This window comes from Capricornis sumatraensis, chromosome 10 (genome assembly GCF_032405125.1).
Source record: "Capricornis sumatraensis isolate serow.1 chromosome 10, serow.2, whole genome shotgun sequence".
Taxonomy (NCBI): Eukaryota; Metazoa; Chordata; class Mammalia; order Artiodactyla; family Bovidae; genus Capricornis; species Capricornis sumatraensis.
This window is the reverse complement of record NC_091078.1, coordinates 42,110,979-42,127,140: the sequence shown is the minus strand read 5'-3', so window position 1 is coordinate 42,127,140 and position 16,162 is coordinate 42,110,979. Positions and strand designations below refer to the sequence as shown.

Below are 16,162 nucleotides of genomic sequence, written 5' to 3'. Positions count from 1 at the left end.
GTCGGGTCGACTGGGGGGCCGGGTGGATACCCACAGTGGAGGGGGGAGGGTGTGGCGGCCGGGCCTTTGGAAGCCTGTGTGGTCCTCTTGCTGTCTCTCTCTCTCCCTCTTTCTCCGTCTCCCTTACTTGTGGTTTCCCGCTCTTGACCTGTCTGGGCTGCGGGGGGTGTGTCTGTGTTTGGGGGGCGGGGGGGCGGGCGTGAGGGTGTGTGTGTGTGTGTGTGTGTGTGTGTGTGTGTTGTGCGCCCGCGCCTGCGGGAGACCTCGAGGTTGCCTGGCAGGATGCGTCTGGGGGTGGGGCTGGGGCCCCGGCCCCGCCCAGAATTGCCTGAGGCCTGCCAAGGGAGCCCCAGACAGAGACCCCCGCGCCCCCGCCCCCGCCGTTCCTCTGGTTTCCTGGACGCCGAAAGCCCAGGGGCTCGCGGGCCGCGCGGAGGCAACCCAGGTCTGCAGCGGGAGTCGGGGCCCCGGCCACCCAACCTGAGAGGGGCTGGAAGGCAGGCGGCGGCTCTGAGCGCGGTGGGGTGCCAGGGGCCAGCGGCAGGCGGGGCTTGCGGTGCGGCTGGGGCCCGGGGCTAAAGGAGAGGGGAGGCAGGGAAAAAAAGAGACAACAAAAAGCCTACAGCACCCGGTATTCCCAGGCGGTCTCCCATCCAAGTACTAACCGGGCCCGACCCTGCTTAGCTTCCGAGATCAGACGAGATCGGGCGCGTTCAGGGTGGTATGGCCGTAGACGGAGGCGGCTGCCGCCAGGCGCCCTAAGAGCCCTGCGCTGCGCCTGCCTTTCGCTCTGACCTGCCGGTCGGGCCAGCCGGCGGCCGCAGCTCTCCAGCTCTCCACGGAGCGCGCGCTGCACTTGAGCTGCACCACCCGCGACCGGACTCCCGGCGGCCCGGTGGCCGGCCCACGCCGCCCCGCCCCCCGCCCCCCGTCACCCCCGGCCAACACTCGGCCGGCCCGGCCCGGGGGACCACAGGGCTTCCGGGACCCGGAGCAGCCGGCCGGGTGTGCCTGCCGGGGGCTGTAGGGGGGAGGGTGGAGTGAGGGGCGCGGAGGTCTTGGCGCTCTCCCACCCTGGGACCCTCCAGGCACCACCCGGCTCGGGGGCCGCCGCCCCTCCCCCACCCCCTCGCCCACCTCCCCAAGGCGTTCGCTGCCCAGGGCCACGTGGCCCCGGATCTGTCTGGCCTCGGGGCCCGCTGGGGCCCGCTGGGGCCCGCGGTCCTCTGAGCCTCCTGCGGGCCTAGGCGCAGCCCAGCCGTGGCCCTGAGCGCCCATCCTGCCCGGCACCTGCGCGGTGCCCAAACCCACCTGGAGCCACCAGCGCCGGCGCCCAGAGCTCGTCAGCCCCGCCCCTTCGCCCCACCGAGACCCCCCCCCCCTTGCCCCCACGCCGCCCTCCAAGCACAGGACCTTGCTGAGGGTGCAGACGAGCGACATGCAGCCACACGGACAGGCACACAGACACACTCGCAGGCACCCACGCTAAGTGAGACAGCCGGCCGGCGCAAGCTCGTCAGCCAGGGCCACAGCCAGAGCACCCACCCGTGAGAGGCCGGGGCCAGAGGAAGGGACGGGAGGCCCGGGGGTCAGGAGAGACAGAGACGGAAAGAGATGAAGGTTCAGAGACAGGCTCCCAAGACGGCGAGAGGGCAGAGGCAGAGGCAGAGGCAGATGCAGACAGACAGACAGACACGAGCGCGCAGGCACACCCAGGGAGGGAGAACCAGAGAGAGGGAGACACAGAGCGACCGACAGAGAGACGGAAAGCGGGACACGGACAGGGGACAGGGGATGGCATCCCATCCGAGACGGACACTCTGGCACAGACCGTCACACACCGCAGAGAGCGGCCCGTGCGCAAGGGAGGGGGCGTCAGCCTTGGGCCGGGCGAGCCCGGGCTGGACGCGGTGCCCTGGGGCTGGCAATCACCCGTGGGGACCCCAAGACTTCCTCGCAGCCGAGGTCTCAAAGGTCCCCTTCGGCTTGGCTCCCTGAGGCGAGACCCAGCCCCCGCCCCCAGGCCAGAAGCTGAGTGTGGGAGAGAGTGTGCGTGTGAGTGTGTCGGTGGGCGACGGTGGGGTCGGGTCGACTGGGGGGCCGGGTGGATACCCACAGTGGAGGGGGGAGGGTGTGGCGGCCGGGCCTTTGGAAGCCTGTGTGGTCCTCTTGCTGTCTCTCTCTCTCCCTCTTTCTCCGTCTCCCTTACTTGTGGTTTCCGGCTCTTGACCTGTCTGGGCTGCGGGGGGTGTGTCTGTGTTTGGGGGGCGGGGGGGCGGGCGTGAGGGTGTGTGTGTGTGTGTGTGTGTGTGTGTGTGTGTTGTGCGCCCGCGCCTGCGGGAGACCTCGAGGTTGCCTGGCAGGATGCGTCTGGGGGTGGGGCTGGGGCCCCGGCCCCGCCCAGAATTGCCTGAGGCCTGCCAAGGGAGCCCCAGACAGAGACCCCCGCGCCCCCGCCCCCGCCGTTCCTCTGGTTTCCTGGACGCCGAAAGCCCAGGGGCTCGCGGGCCGCGCGGAGGCAACCCAGGTCTGCAGCGGGAGTCGGGGCCCCGGCCACCCAACCTGAGAGGGGCTGGAAGGCAGGCGGCGGCTCTGAGCGCGGTGGGGTGCCAGGGGCCAGCGGCAGGCGGGGCTTGCGGTGCGGCTGGGGCCCGGGGCTAAAGGAGAGGGGAGGCAGGGAAAAAAAGAGACAACAAAAAGCCTACAGCACCCGGTATTCCCAGGCGGTCTCCCATCCAAGTACTAACCGGGCCCGACCCTGCTTAGCTTCCGAGATCAGACGAGATCGGGCGCGTTCAGGGTGGTATGGCCGTAGACGGAGGCGGCTGCCGCCAGGCGCCCTAAGAGCCCTGCGCTGCGCCTGCCTTTCGCTCTGACCTGCCGGTCGGGCCAGCCGGCGGCCGCAGCTCTCCAGCTCTCCACGGAGCGCGCGCTGCACTTGAGCTGCACCACCCGCGACCGGACTCCCGGCGGCCCGGTGGCCGGCCCACGCCGCCCCGCCCCCCGCCCCCCGTCACCCCCGGCCAACACTCGGCCGGCCCGGCCCGGGGGACCACAGGGCTTCCGGGACCCGGAGCAGCCGGCCGGGTGTGCCTGCCGGGGGCTGTAGGGGGGAGGGTGGAGTGAGGGGCGCGGAGGTCTTGGCGCTCTCCCACCCTGGGACCCTCCAGGCACCACCCGGCTCGGGGGCCGCCGCCCCTCCCCCACCCCCTCGCCCACCTCCCCAAGGCGTTCGCTGCCCAGGGCCACGTGGCCCCGGATCTGTCTGGCCTCGGGGCCCGCTGGGGCCCGCTGGGGCCCGCGGTCCTCTGAGCCTCCTGCGGGCCTAGGCGCAGCCCAGCCGTGGCCCTGAGCGCCCATCCTGCCCGGCACCTGCGCGGTGCCCAAACCCACCTGGAGCCACCAGCGCCGGCGCCCAGAGCTCGTCAGCCCCGCCCCTTCGCCCCACCGAGACCCCCCCCCCCCTTGCCCCCACGCCGCCCTCCAAGCACAGGACCTTGCTGAGGGTGCAGACGAGCGACATGCAGCCACACGGACAGGCACACAGACACACTCGCAGGCACCCACGCTAAGTGAGACAGCCGGCCGGCGCAAGCTCGTCAGCCAGGGCCACAGCCAGAGCACCCACCCGTGAGAGGCTGGGGCCAGAGGAAGGGACGGGAGGCCCGGGGGTCAGGAGAGACAGAGACGGAAAGAGATGAAGGTTCAGAGACAGGCTCCCAAGACGGCGAGAGGGCAGAGGCAGAGGCAGAGGCAGATGCAGACAGACAGACAGACACGAGCGCGCAGGCACACCCAGGGAGGGAGAGCCAGAGAGAGGGAGACACAGAGCGACCGACAGAGAGACGGAAAGCGGGACACGGACAGGGGACAGGGGATGGCATCCCATCCGAGACGGACACTCTGGCACAGACCGTCACACACCGCAGAGAGCGGCCCGTGCGCAAGGGAGGGGGCGTCAGCCTTGGGCCGGGCGAGCCCGGGCTGGACGCGGTGCCCTGGGGCTGGCAATCACCCGTGGGGACCCCAAGACTTCCTCGCAGCCGAGGTCTCAAAGGTCCCCTTCGGCTTGGCTCCCTGAGGCGAGACCCAGCCCCCGCCCCCAGGCCAGAAGCTGAGTGTGGGAGAGAGTGTGCGTGTGAGTGTGTCGGTGGGCGACGGTGGGGTCGGGTCGACTGGGGGGCCGGGTGGATACCCACAGTGGAGGGGGGAGGGTGTGGCGGCCGGGCCTTTGGAAGCCTGTGTGGTCCTCTTGCTGTCTCTCTCTCTCCCTCTTTCTCCGTCTCCCTTACTTGTGGTTTCCGGCTCTTGACCTGTCTGGGCTGCGGGGGGTGTGTCTGTGTTTGGGGGGCGGGGGGGCGGGCGTGAGGGTGTGTGTGTGTGTGTGTGTGTGTGTGTGTGTGTTGTGCGCCCGCGCCTGCGGGAGACCTCGAGGTTGCCTGGCAGGATGCGTCTGGGGGTGGGGCTGGGGCCCCGGCCCCGCCCAGAATTGCCTGAGGCCTGCCAAGGGAGCCCCAGACAGAGACCCCCGCGCCCCCGCCCCCGCCGTTCCTCTGGTTTCCTGGACGCCGAAAGCCCAGGGGCTCGCGGGCCGCGCGGAGGCAACCCAGGTCTGCAGCGGGAGTCGGGGCCCCGGCCACCCAACCTGAGAGGGGCTGGAAGGCAGGCGGCGGCTCTGAGCGCGGTGGGGTGCCAGGGGCCAGCAGCAGGCGGGGCTTGCGGTGCGCCTGGGGCCCGGGGCTAAAGGAGAGGGGAGGTAGGGAAAAAAAGAGACAACAAAAAGCCTACAGCACCCGGTATTCCCAGGCGGTCTCCCATCCAAGTACTAACCGGGCCCGACCCTGCTTAGCTTCCGAGATCAGACGAGATCGGGCGCGTTCAGGGTGGTATGGCCGTAGACGGAGGCGGCTGCCGCCAGGCGCCCTAAGAGCCCTGCGCTGCGCCTGCCTTTCGCTCTGACCTGCCGGTCGGGCCAGCCGGCGGCCGCAGCTCTCCAGCTCTCCACGGAGCGCGCGCTGCACTTGAGCTGCACCACCCGCGACCGGACTCCCGGCGGCCCGGTGGCCGGCCCACGCCGCCCCGCCCCCCGCCCCCCGTCACCCCCGGCCAACACTCGGCCGGCCCGGCCCGGGGGACCACAGGGCTTCCGGGACCCGGAGCAGCCGGCCGGGTGTGCCTGCCGGGGGCTGTAGGGGGGAGGGTGGAGTGAGGGGCGCGGAGGTCTTGGCGCTCTCCCACCCTGGGACCCTCCAGGCACCACCCGGCTCGGGGGCCGCCGCCCCTCCCCCACCCCCTCGCCCACCTCCCCAAGGCGTTCGCTGCCCAGGGCCACGTGGCCCCGGATCTGTCTGGCCTCGGGGCCCGCTGGGGCCCGCTGGGGCCCGCGGTCCTCTGAGCCTCCTGCGGGCCTAGGCGCAGCCCAGCCGTGGCCCTGAGCGCCCATCCTGCCCGGCACCTGCGCGGTGCCCAAACCCACCTGGAGCCACCAGCGCCGGCGCCCAGAGCTCGTCAGCCCCGCCCCTTCGCCCCACCGAGACCCCCCCCCTCCTTGCCCCCACGCCGCCCTCCAAGCACAGGACCTTGCTGAGGGTGCAGACGAACGACATGCAGCCACACGGACAGGCACACAGACACACTCGCAGGCACCCACGCCAAGTGAGACAGCCGGCCGGCGCAAGCTCGTCAGCCAGGGCCACAGCCAGAGCACCCACCCGTGAGAGGCCGGGGCCAGAGGAAGGGACGGGAGGCCCGGGGGTCAGGAGAGACAGAGACGGAAAGAGATGAAGGTTCAGAGACAGGCTCCCAAGACGGCGAGAGGGCAGAGGCAGAGGCAGAGGCAGATGCAGACAGACAGACAGACACGAGCGCGCAGGCACACCCAGGGAGGGAGAGCCAGAGAGAGGGAGACACAGAGCGACCGACAGAGAGACGGAAAGCGGGACACGGACAGGGGACAGGGGATGGCATCCCATCCGAGACGGACACTCTGGCACAGACCGTCACACACCGCAGAGAGCGGCCCGTGCGCAAGGGAGGGGGCGTCAGCCTTGGGCCGGGCGAGCCCGGGCTGGACGCGGTGCCCTGGGGCTGGCAATCACCCGTGGGGACCCCAAGACTTCCTCGCAGCCGAGGTCTCAAAGGTCCCCTTCGGCTTGGCTCCCTGAGGCGAGACCCAGCCCCCGCCCCCAGGCCAGAAGCTGAGTGTGGGAGAGAGTGTGCGTGTGAGTGTGTCGGTGGGCGACGGTGGGGTCGGGTCGACTGGGGGGCCGGGTGGATACCCACAGTGGAGGGGGGAGGGTGTGGCGGCCGGGCCTTTGGAAGCCTGTGTGGTCCTCTTGCTGTCTCTCTCTCTCCCTCTTTCTCCGTCTCCCTTACTTGTGGTTTCCGGCTCTTGACCTGTCTGGGCTGCGGGGGGTGTGTCTGTGTTTGGGGGGCGGGGGGGCGGGCGTGAGGGTGTGTGTGTGTGTGTGTGTGTGTGTGTGTGTGTTGTGCGCCCGCGCCTGCGGGAGACCTCGAGGTTGCCTGGCAGGATGCGTCTGGGGGTGGGGCTGGGGCCCCGGCCCCGCCCAGAATTGCCTGAGGCCTGCCAAGGGAGCCCCAGACAGAGACCCCCGCGCCCCCGCCCCCGCCGTTCCTCTGGTTTCCTGGACGCCGAAAGCCCAGGGGCTCGCGGGCCGCGCGGAGGCAACCCAGGTCTGCAGCGGGAGTCGGGGCCCCGGCCACCCAACCTGAGAGGGGCTGGAAGGCAGGCGGCGGCTCTGAGCGCGGTGGGGTGCCAGGGGCCAGCAGCAGGCGGGGCTTGCGGTGCGCCTGGGGCCCGGGGCTAAAGGAGAGGGGAGGTAGGGAAAAAAAGAGACAACAAAAAGCCTACAGCACCCGGTATTCCCAGGCGGTCTCCCATCCAAGTACTAACCGGGCCCGACCCTGCTTAGCTTCCGAGATCAGACGAGATCGGGCGCGTTCAGGGTGGTATGGCCGTAGACGGAGGCGGCTGCCGCCAGGCGCCCTAAGAGCCCTGCGCTGCGCCTGCCTTTCGCTCTGACCTGCCGGTCGGGCCAGCCGGCGGCCGCAGCTCTCCAGCTCTCCACGGAGCGCGCGCTGCACTTGAGCTGCACCACCCGCGACCGGACTCCCGGCGGCCCGGTGGCCGGCCCACGCCGCCCCGCCCCCCGCCCCCCGTCACCCCCGGCCAACACTCGGCCGGCCCGGCCCGGGGGACCACAGGGCTTCCGGGACCCGGAGCAGCCGGCCGGGTGTGCCTGCCGGGGGCTGTAGGGGGGAGGGTGGAGTGAGGGGCGCGGAGGTCTTGGCGCTCTCCCACCCTGGGACCCTCCAGGCACCACCCGGCTCGGGGGCCGCCGCCCCTCCCCCACCCCCTCGCCCACCTCCCCAAGGCGTTCGCTGCCCAGGGCCACGTGGCCCCGGATCTGTCTGGCCTCGGGGCCCGCTGGGGCCCGCTGGGGCCCGCGGTCCTCTGAGCCTCCTGCGGGCCTAGGCGCAGCCCAGCCGTGGCCCTGAGCGCCCATCCTGCCCGGCACCTGCGCGGTGCCCAAACCCACCTGGAGCCACCAGCGCCGGCGCCCAGAGCTCGTCAGCCCCGCCCCTTCGCCCCACCGAGACCCCCCCCCTCCTTGCCCCCACGCCGCCCTCCAAGCACAGGACCTTGCTGAGGGTGCAGACGAACGACATGCAGCCACACGGACAGGCACACAGACACACTCGCAGGCACCCACGCCAAGTGAGACAGCCGGCCGGCGCAAGCTCGTCAGCCAGGGCCACAGCCAGAGCACCCACCCGTGAGAGGCCGGGGCCAGAGGAAGGGACGGGAGGCCCGGGGGTCAGGAGAGACAGAGACGGAAAGAGATGAAGGTTCAGAGACAGGCTCCCAAGACGGCGAGAGGGCAGAGGCAGAGGCAGAGGCAGATGCAGACAGACAGACAGACACGAGCGCGCAGGCACACCCAGGGAGGGAGAGCCAGAGAGAGGGAGACACAGAGCGACCGACAGAGAGACGGAAAGCGGGACACGGACAGGGGACAGGGGATGGCATCCCATCCGAGACGGACACTCTGGCACAGACCGTCACACACCGCAGAGAGCGGCCCGTGCGCAAGGGAGGGGGCGTCAGCCTTGGGCCGGGCGAGCCCGGGCTGGACGCGGTGCCCTGGGGCTGGCAATCACCCGTGGGGACCCCAAGACTTCCTCGCAGCCGAGGTCTCAAAGGTCCCCTTCGGCTTGGCTCCCTGAGGCGAGACCCAGCCCCCGCCCCCAGGCCAGAAGCTGAGTGTGGGAGAGAGTGTGCGTGTGAGTGTGTCGGTGGGCGACGGTGGGGTCGGGTCGACTGGGGGGCCGGGTGGATACCCACAGTGGAGGGGGGAGGGTGTGGCGGCCGGGCCTTTGGAAGCCTGTGTGGTCCTCTTGCTGTCTCTCTCTCTCCCTCTTTCTCCGTCTCCCTTACTTGTGGTTTCCCGCTCTTGACCTGTCTGGGCTGCGGGGGGTGTGTCTGTGTTTGGGGGGCGGGGGGGCGGGCGTGAGGGTGTGTGTGTGTGTGTGTGTGTGTGTGTGTGTGTTGTGCGCCCGCGCCTGCGGGAGACCTCGAGGTTGCCTGGCAGGATGCGTCTGGGGGTGGGGCTGGGGCCCCGGCCCCGCCCAGAATTGCCTGAGGCCTGCCAAGGGAGCCCCAGACAGAGACCCCCGCGCCCCCGCCCCCGCCGTTCCTCTGGTTTCCTGGACGCCGAAAGCCCAGGGGCTCGCGGGCCGCGCGGAGGCAACCCAGGTCTGCAGCGGGAGTCGGGGCCCCGGCCACCCAACCTGAGAGGGGCTGGAAGGCAGGCGGCGGCTCTGAGCGCGGTGGGGTGCCAGGGGCCAGCGGCAGGCGGGGCTTGCGGTGCGGCTGGGGCCCGGGGCTAAAGGAGAGGGGAGGCAGGGAAAAAAAGAGACAACAAAAAGCCTACAGCACCCGGTATTCCCAGGCGGTCTCCCATCCAAGTACTAACCGGGCCCGACCCTGCTTAGCTTCCGAGATCAGACGAGATCGGGCGCGTTCAGGGTGGTATGGCCGTAGACGGAGGCGGCTGCCGCCAGGCGCCCTAAGAGCCCTGCGCTGCGCCTGCCTTTCGCTCTGACCTGCCGGTCGGGCCAGCCGGCGGCCGCAGCTCTCCAGCTCTCCACGGAGCGCGCGCTGCACTTGAGCTGCACCACCCGCGACCGGACTCCCGGCGGCCCGGTGGCCGGCCCACGCCGCCCCGCCCCCCGCCCCCCGTCACCCCCGGCCAACACTCGGCCGGCCCGGCCCGGGGGACCACAGGGCTTCCGGGACCCGGAGCAGCCGGCCGGGTGTGCCTGCCGGGGGCTGTAGGGGGGAGGGTGGAGTGAGGGGCGCGGAGGTCTTGGCGCTCTCCCACCCTGGGACCCTCCAGGCACCACCCGGCTCGGGGGCCGCCGCCCCTCCCCCACCCCCTCGCCCACCTCCCCAAGGCGTTCGCTGCCCAGGGCCACGTGGCCCCGGATCTGTCTGGCCTCGGGGCCCGCTGGGGCCCGCTGGGGCCCGCGGTCCTCTGAGCCTCCTGCGGGCCTAGGCGCAGCCCAGCCGTGGCCCTGAGCGCCCATCCTGCCCGGCACCTGCGCGGTGCCCAAACCCACCTGGAGCCACCAGCGCCGGCGCCCAGAGCTCGTCAGCCCCGCCCCTTCGCCCCACCGAGACCCCCCCCCCCTTGCCCCCACGCCGCCCTCCAAGCACAGGACCTTGCTGAGGGTGCAGACGAGCGACATGCAGCCACACGGACAGGCACACAGACACACTCGCAGGCACCCACGCTAAGTGAGACAGCCGGCCGGCGCAAGCTCGTCAGCCAGGGCCACAGCCAGAGCACCCACCCGTGAGAGGCCGGGGCCAGAGGAAGGGACGGGAGGCCCGGGGGTCAGGAGAGACAGAGACGGAAAGAGATGAAGGTTCAGAGACAGGCTCCCAAGACGGCGAGAGGGCAGAGGCAGAGGCAGAGGCAGATGCAGACAGACAGACAGACACGAGCGCGCAGGCACACCCAGGGAGGGAGAACCAGAGAGAGGGAGACACAGAGCGACCGACAGAGAGACGGAAAGCGGGACACGGACAGGGGACAGGGGATGGCATCCCATCCGAGACGGACACTCTGGCACAGACCGTCACACACCGCAGAGAGCGGCCCGTGCGCAAGGGAGGGGGCGTCAGCCTTGGGCCGGGCGAGCCCGGGCTGGACGCGGTGCCCTGGGGCTGGCAATCACCCGTGGGGACCCCAAGACTTCCTCGCAGCCGAGGTCTCAAAGGTCCCCTTCGGCTTGGCTCCCTGAGGCGAGACCCAGCCCCCGCCCCCAGGCCAGAAGCTGAGTGTGGGAGAGAGTGTGCGTGTGAGTGTGTCGGTGGGCGACGGTGGGGTCGGGTCGACTGGGGGGCCGGGTGGATACCCACAGTGGAGGGGGGAGGGTGTGGCGGCCGGGCCTTTGGAAGCCTGTGTGGTCCTCTTGCTGTCTCTCTCTCTCCCTCTTTCTCCGTCTCCCTTACTTGTGGTTTCCGGCTCTTGACCTGTCTGGGCTGCGGGGGGTGTGTCTGTGTTTGGGGGGCGGGGGGGCGGGCGTGAGGGTGTGTGTGTGTGTGTGTGTGTGTGTGTGTGTGTTGTGCGCCCGCGCCTGCGGGAGACCTCGAGGTTGCCTGGCAGGATGCGTCTGGGGGTGGGGCTGGGGCCCCGGCCCCGCCCAGAATTGCCTGAGGCCTGCCAAGGGAGCCCCAGACAGAGACCCCCGCGCCCCCGCCCCCGCCGTTCCTCTGGTTTCCTGGACGCCGAAAGCCCAGGGGCTCGCGGGCCGCGCGGAGGCAACCCAGGTCTGCAGCGGGAGTCGGGGCCCCGGCCACCCAACCTGAGAGGGGCTGGAAGGCAGGCGGCGGCTCTGAGCGCGGTGGGGTGCCAGGGGCCAGCGGCAGGCGGGGCTTGCGGTGCGGCTGGGGCCCGGGGCTAAAGGAGAGGGGAGGCAGGGAAAAAAAGAGACAACAAAAAGCCTACAGCACCCGGTATTCCCAGGCGGTCTCCCATCCAAGTACTAACCGGGCCCGACCCTGCTTAGCTTCCGAGATCAGACGAGATCGGGCGCGTTCAGGGTGGTATGGCCGTAGACGGAGGCGGCTGCCGCCAGGCGCCCTAAGAGCCCTGCGCTGCGCCTGCCTTTCGCTCTGACCTGCCGGTCGGGCCAGCCGGCGGCCGCAGCTCTCCAGCTCTCCACGGAGCGCGCGCTGCACTTGAGCTGCACCACCCGCGACCGGACTCCCGGCGGCCCGGTGGCCGGCCCACGCCGCCCCGCCCCCCGCCCCCCGTCACCCCCGGCCAACACTCGGCCGGCCCGGCCCGGGGGACCACAGGGCTTCCGGGACCCGGAGCAGCCGGCCGGGTGTGCCTGCCGGGGGCTGTAGGGGGGAGGGTGGAGTGAGGGGCGCGGAGGTCTTGGCGCTCTCCCACCCTGGGACCCTCCAGGCACCACCCGGCTCGGGGGCCGCCGCCCCTCCCCCACCCCCTCGCCCACCTCCCCAAGGCGTTCGCTGCCCAGGGCCACGTGGCCCCGGATCTGTCTGGCCTCGGGGCCCGCTGGGGCCCGCTGGGGCCCGCGGTCCTCTGAGCCTCCTGCGGGCCTAGGCGCAGCCCAGCCGTGGCCCTGAGCGCCCATCCTGCCCGGCACCTGCGCGGTGCCCAAACCCACCTGGAGCCACCAGCGCCGGCGCCCAGAGCTCGTCAGCCCCGCCCCTTCGCCCCACCGAGACCCCCCCCCCCCTTGCCCCCACGCCGCCCTCCAAGCACAGGACCTTGCTGAGGGTGCAGACGAGCGACATGCAGCCACACGGACAGGCACACAGACACACTCGCAGGCACCCACGCTAAGTGAGACAGCCGGCCGGCGCAAGCTCGTCAGCCAGGGCCACAGCCAGAGCACCCACCCGTGAGAGGCTGGGGCCAGAGGAAGGGACGGGAGGCCCGGGGGTCAGGAGAGACAGAGACGGAAAGAGATGAAGGTTCAGAGACAGGCTCCCAAGACGGCGAGAGGGCAGAGGCAGAGGCAGAGGCAGATGCAGACAGACAGACAGACACGAGCGCGCAGGCACACCCAGGGAGGGAGAGCCAGAGAGAGGGAGACACAGAGCGACCGACAGAGAGACGGAAAGCGGGACACGGACAGGGGACAGGGGATGGCATCCCATCCGAGACGGACACTCTGGCACAGACCGTCACACACCGCAGAGAGCGGCCCGTGCGCAAGGGAGGGGGCGTCAGCCTTGGGCCGGGCGAGCCCGGGCTGGACGCGGTGCCCTGGGGCTGGCAATCACCCGTGGGGACCCCAAGACTTCCTCGCAGCCGAGGTCTCAAAGGTCCCCTTCGGCTTGGCTCCCTGAGGCGAGACCCAGCCCCCGCCCCCAGGCCAGAAGCTGAGTGTGGGAGAGAGTGTGCGTGTGAGTGTGTCGGTGGGCGACGGTGGGGTCGGGTCGACTGGGGGGCCGGGTGGATACCCACAGTGGAGGGGGGAGGGTGTGGCGGCCGGGCCTTTGGAAGCCTGTGTGGTCCTCTTGCTGTCTCTCTCTCTCCCTCTTTCTCCGTCTCCCTTACTTGTGGTTTCCGGCTCTTGACCTGTCTGGGCTGCGGGGGGTGTGTCTGTGTTTGGGGGGCGGGGGGGCGGGCGTGAGGGTGTGTGTGTGTGTGTGTGTGTGTGTGTGTGTGTGTGTTGTGCGCCCGCGCCTGCGGGAGACCTCGAGGTTGCCTGGCAGGATGCGTCTGGGGGTGGGGCTGTGGCCCCGGCCCCGCCCAGAATTGCCTGAGGCCTGCCAAGGGAGCCCCAGACAGAGACCCCCGCGCCCCCGCCCCCGCCGTTCCTCTGGTTTCCTGGACGCCGAAAGCCCAGGGGCTCGCGGGCCGCGCGGAGGCAACCCAGGTCTGCAGCGGGAGTCGGGGCCCCGGCCACCCAACCTGAGAGGGGCTGGAAGGCAGGCGGCGGCTCTGAGCGCGGTGGGGTGCCAGGGGCCAGCGGCAGGCGGGGCTTGCGGTGCGGCTGGGGCCCGGGGCTAAAGGAGAGGGGAGGCAGGGAAAAAAAGAGACAACAAAAAGCCTACAGCACCCGGTATTCCCAGGCGGTCTCCCATCCAAGTACTAACCGGGCCCGACCCTGCTTAGCTTCCGAGATCAGACGAGATCGGGCGCGTTCAGGGTGGTATGGCCGTAGACGGAGGCGGCTGCCGCCAGGCGCCCTAAGAGCCCTGCGCTGCGCCTGCCTTTCGCTCTGACCTGCCGGTCGGGCCAGCCGGCGGCCGCAGCTCTCCAGCTCTCCACGGAGCGCGCGCTGCACTTGAGCTGCACCACCCGCGACCGGACTCCCGGCGGCCCGGTGGCCGGCCCACGCCGCCCCGCCCCCCGCCCCCCCGTCACCCCCGGCCAACACTCGGCCGGCCCGGCCCGGGGGACCACAGGGCTTCCGGGACCCGGAGCAGCCGGCCGGGTGTGCCTGCCGGGGGCTGTAGGGGGGAGGGTGGAGTGAGGGGCGCGGAGGTCTTGGCGCTCTCCCACCCTGGGACCCTCCAGGCACCACCCGGCTCGGGGGCCGCCGCCCCTCCCCCACCCCCTCGCCCACCTCCCCAAGGCGTTCGCTGCCCAGGGCCACGTGGCCCCGGATCTGTCTGGCCTCGGGGCCCGCTGGGGCCCGCTGGGGCCCGCGGTCCTCTGAGCCTCCTGCGGGCCTAGGCGCAGCCCAGCCGTGGCCCTGAGCGCCCATCCTGCCCGGCACCTGCGCGGTGCCCAAACCCACCTGGAGCCACCAGCGCCGGCGCCCAGAGCTCGTCAGCCCCGCCCCTTCGCCCCACCGAGGCCCCCCCCCCTTGCCCCCACGCCGCCCTCCAAGCACAGGACCTTGCTGAGGGTGCAGACGAGCGACATGCAGCCACACGGACAGGCACACAGACACACTCGCAGGCACCCACGCCAAGTGAGACAGCCGGCCGGCGCAAGCTCGTCAGCCAGGGCCACAGCCAGAGCACCCACCCGTGAGAGGCCGGGGCCAGAGGAAGGGACGGGAGGCCCGGGGGTCAGGAGAGACAGAGACGGAAAGAGATGAAGGTTCAGAGACAGGCTCCCAAGACGGCGAGAGGGCAGAGGCAGAGGCAGAGGCAGATGCAGACAGACAGACAGACACGAGCGCGCAGGCACACCCAGGGAGGGAGAGCCAGAGAGAGGGAGACACAGAGCGACCGACAGAGAGACGGAAAGCGGGACACGGACAGGGGACAGGGGATGGCATCCCATCCGAGACGGACACTCTGGCACAGACCGTCACACACCGCAGAGAGCGGCCCGTGCGCAAGGGAGGGGGCGTCAGCCTTGGGCCGGGCGAGCCCGGGCTGGACGCGGTGCCCTGGGGCTGGCAATCACCCGTGGGGACCCCAAGACTTCCTCGCAGCCGAGGTCTCAAAGGTCCCCTTCGGCTTGGCTCCCTGAGGCGAGACCCAGCCCCCGCCCCCAGGCCAGAAGCTGAGTGTGGGAGAGAGTGTGCGTGTGAGTGTGTCGGTGGGCGACGGTGGGGTCGGGTCGACTGGGGGGCCGGGTGGATACCCACAGTGGAGGGGGGAGGGTGTGGCGGCCGGGCCTTTGGAAGCCTGTGTGGTCCTCTTGCTGTCTCTCTCTCTCCCTCTTTCTCCGTCTCCCTTACTTGTGGTTTCCGGCTCTTGACCTGTCTGGGCTGCGGGGGGTGTGTCTGTGTTTGGGGGGCGGGGGGGCGGGCGTGAGGGTGTGTGTGTGTGTGTGTGTGTGTGTGTGTGTGTTGTGCGCCCGCGCCTGCGGGAGACCTCGAGGTTGCCTGGCAGGATGCGTCTGGGGGTGGGGCTGGGGCCCCGGCCCCGCCCAGAATTGCCTGAGGCCTGCCAAGGGAGCCCCAGACAGAGACCCCCGCGCCCCCGCCCCCGCCGTTCCTCTGGTTTCCTGGACGCCGAAAGCCCAGGGGCTCGCGGGCCGCGCGGAGGCAACCCAGGTCTGCAGCGGGAGTCGGGGCCCCGGCCACCCAACCTGAGAGGGGCTGGAAGGCAGGCGGCGGCTCTGAGCGCGGTGGGGTGCCAGGGGCCAGCGGCAGGCGGGGCTTGCGGTGCGGCTGGGGCCCGGGGCTAAAGGAGAGGGGAGGCAGGGAAAAAAAGAGACAACAAAAAGCCTACAGCACCCGGTATTCCCAGGCGGTCTCCCATCCAAGTACTAACCGGGCCCGACCCTGCTTAGCTTCCGAGATCAGACGAGATCGGGCGCGTTCAGGGTGGTATGGCCGTAGACGGAGGCGGCTGCCGCCAGGCGCCCTAAGAGCCCTGCGCTGCGCCTGCCTTTCGCTCTGACCTGCCGGTCGGGCCAGCCGGCGGCCGCAGCTCTCCAGCTCTCCACGGAGCGCGCGCTGCACTTGAGCTGCACCACCCGCGACCGGACTCCCGGCGGCCCGGTGGCCGGCCCACGCCGCCCCGCCCCCCGCCCCCCGTCACCCCCGGCCAACACTCGGCCGGCCCGGCCCGGGGGACCACAGGGCTTCCGGGACCCGGAGCAGCCGGCCGGGTGTGCCTGCCGGGGGCTGTAGGGGGGAGGGTGGAGTGAGGGGCGCGGAGGTCTTGGCGCTCTCCCACCCTGGGACCCTCCAGGCACCACCCGGCTCGGGGGCCGCCGCCCCTCCCCCACCCCCTCGCCCACCTCCCCAAGGCGTTCGCTGCCCAGGGCCACGTGGCCCCGGATCTGTCTGGCCTCGGGGCCCGCTGGGGCCCGCTGGGGCCCGCGGTCCTCTGAGCCTCCTGCGGGCCTAGGCGCAGCCCAGCCGTGGCCCTGAGCGCCCATCCTGCCCGGCACCTGCGCGGTGCCCAAACCCACCTGGAGCCACCAGCGCCGGCGCCCAGAGCTCGTCAGCCCCGCCCCTTCGCCCCACCGAGACCCCCCCCCCCCTTGCCCCCACGCCGCCCTCCAAGCACAGGACCTTGCTGAGGGTGCAGACGAGCGACATGCAGCCACACGGACAGGCACACAGACACACTCGCAGGCACCCACGCTAAGTGAGACAGCCGGCCGGCGCAAGCTCGTCAGCCAGGGCCACAGCCAGAGCACCCACCCGTGAGAGGCTGGGGCCAGAGGAAGGGACGGGA

General features: G+C 71.4%; 8 non-coding genes across 8 annotated transcripts; all 8 read right to left on the bottom strand.

Moving 5' to 3' along the window:
- Window positions 1-616: 616 nt before the first annotated feature.
- On the bottom strand, window positions 617-735 carry LOC138088115 (5S ribosomal RNA). Its single transcript, XR_011145699.1, has one exon. It is a non-coding gene; the product is annotated as a 5S ribosomal RNA (ribosomal RNA).
- Window positions 736-2,698: 1,963 nt separating this feature from the next.
- Window positions 2,699-2,817, bottom strand: LOC138088114 (5S ribosomal RNA). The gene has a single exon (XR_011145698.1). It is a non-coding gene; the product is annotated as a 5S ribosomal RNA (ribosomal RNA).
- Window positions 2,818-4,781: 1,964 nt separating this feature from the next.
- Window positions 4,782-4,900, bottom strand: LOC138088113 (5S ribosomal RNA). The gene has a single exon (XR_011145697.1). It is a non-coding gene; the product is annotated as a 5S ribosomal RNA (ribosomal RNA).
- Window positions 4,901-6,864: 1,964 nt separating this feature from the next.
- LOC138088112 (5S ribosomal RNA) lies at window positions 6,865-6,983 on the bottom strand. Its single transcript, XR_011145696.1, has one exon. It is a non-coding gene; the product is annotated as a 5S ribosomal RNA (ribosomal RNA).
- A 1,964-nt stretch (window positions 6,984-8,947) lies between these two features.
- Window positions 8,948-9,066, bottom strand: LOC138088111 (5S ribosomal RNA). The gene has a single exon (XR_011145695.1). It is a non-coding gene; the product is annotated as a 5S ribosomal RNA (ribosomal RNA).
- A 1,963-nt stretch (window positions 9,067-11,029) lies between these two features.
- On the bottom strand, window positions 11,030-11,148 carry LOC138088110 (5S ribosomal RNA). Its single transcript, XR_011145694.1, has one exon. It is a non-coding gene; the product is annotated as a 5S ribosomal RNA (ribosomal RNA).
- A 1,968-nt stretch (window positions 11,149-13,116) lies between these two features.
- On the bottom strand, window positions 13,117-13,235 carry LOC138088109 (5S ribosomal RNA). Its single transcript, XR_011145693.1, has one exon. It is a non-coding gene; the product is annotated as a 5S ribosomal RNA (ribosomal RNA).
- Window positions 13,236-15,198: 1,963 nt separating this feature from the next.
- LOC138088107 (5S ribosomal RNA) lies at window positions 15,199-15,317 on the bottom strand. Its single transcript, XR_011145692.1, has one exon. It is a non-coding gene; the product is annotated as a 5S ribosomal RNA (ribosomal RNA).
- Window positions 15,318-16,162: the final 845 nt, after the last annotated feature.